This window comes from Sinocyclocheilus grahami, unplaced genomic scaffold (assembly GCF_001515645.1).
Source record: "Sinocyclocheilus grahami isolate Dianchi unplaced genomic scaffold, SAMN03320097.WGS_v1.1 scaffold178.1, whole genome shotgun sequence".
In the NCBI taxonomy this organism is placed as follows: Eukaryota; Metazoa; Chordata; class Actinopteri; order Cypriniformes; family Cyprinidae; genus Sinocyclocheilus; species Sinocyclocheilus grahami.
The window spans coordinates 1,417,164-1,418,537 of NW_015505357.1; the positions used below are offsets into that span (position 1 = coordinate 1,417,164).

Sequence of the window (1,374 nt, forward strand, 5' to 3'; positions counted from 1 at the left end):
TATATATATATACTGTATATATATATAACATTTACAACCAGGTTATAATAAAATATCTCATAATAGAAGTTAGATTTGCTTTAAGCCTTCCCTAAGTACGAATAAAAATGAACTTTAAATAAAGCAGTTGATTGGGAACTCGTGAAAACATGGTCACTGGGAGCCTCGTGCTGTAATAGGTACTTGCTGGGTAAACAGAAGCAATGCTAAGTCTGTCAATCTGTTTGTTTATTCGGTTTATGACTAATTTGGTTTTGCTATTCGAAAAGAGCGGGAGCGAAGAGACGTAAGAGAGACAAAGTTCACAGGAAAAGAAAGTCAATTAATTGCATGAGTGGGTAATTAATAAAGGAGCGGAGCTTTTCATGCATAATTTCCTCCAGCTGTTGTTCCTCCTCGTTGTCCGCTGGGATATGAATACTGAAGGAAGAAGCTCCTACTCTAAGTGAGGGTTTTTCATCTTAAAAATACTATACAAATATTATTCAAGATGAACTGCCCAACGGGATTTTCAGTCTCCCGACGAAAAAAAAAAAGAAGAAGAGAAAGTGACAGGCCTAAAGAGCTTTTAATTCAATGGGTCTTTCGCATCAAAGTGCACTTGAAAGGCCCAACAAAGATTTCCAACATGAGGGATGGCCTTGTAATTCAATTTCACTTCATTACTTGGAGAGGCGCGTGTATCGTAAAGCACGAGGGGGCATTACAGACAACTTGAATGTGAATTTTTAAAGGCTTCCTGTTGTAGTGGTCAAAACATTACGCCTCTCAGGAAGCAGCAGCAGTCCTGGCAAGGTCAGCCAGCAAAACATTTCCTTTAGTGCTGAAGCTGTTTGTCAAAACAAGTTTGAAAAGTTTAGTACACTGCTGATAATGCGTTTCTTTCTGAAATCGTTCCTTTAGTTGTGAAAGCACTCAAAGTGAAGCCATTCCAATTACCGTCATGTCCACACACGCTTGCACTAACATTTCTCGGCTAATGTAAAGCAGAGAGGCGAAGCTGATATCCCCTCTGAGCGTTCCCAGTATCTAAACCGGCGCTGGATAGCTCGCTAATTAGCCATTAGCCGTGTCTTTGTTTGTTTGTACTACTGCGCTCTCTGATGGGCTGCATCATGGCTCAGTAAGCCTCTGCACATGGTGAATCGCATGTCCCTGGATGACTCTCGCCCGTCCACACCCCATGACTGTGCACACGCAGCGCCATCATGACTCTATGCTACAGGGCCAAACTAGAGGGTGAAGCAGTTTAAAGAGGTGGGATTGATGATTGTAAGCATTTAGAGGGCATTCGTACATTTAGGTAAATCTCAGGAAACATGGAAAGAAAATATAATGTATGTGTGTATATATATATATATATATATATATATA

General features: G+C 40.5%; 1 protein-coding gene across 1 annotated transcript in view; it reads right to left on the minus strand.

Annotated features, from left to right (window-relative positions):
• LOC107594031 (plexin-A1-like) overlaps positions 1-1,374 on the minus strand; it is a 235,444-nt gene that overhangs the window by 22,078 nt on the left and 211,992 nt on the right. The gene's annotated exons all lie outside the window — the stretch shown is intronic.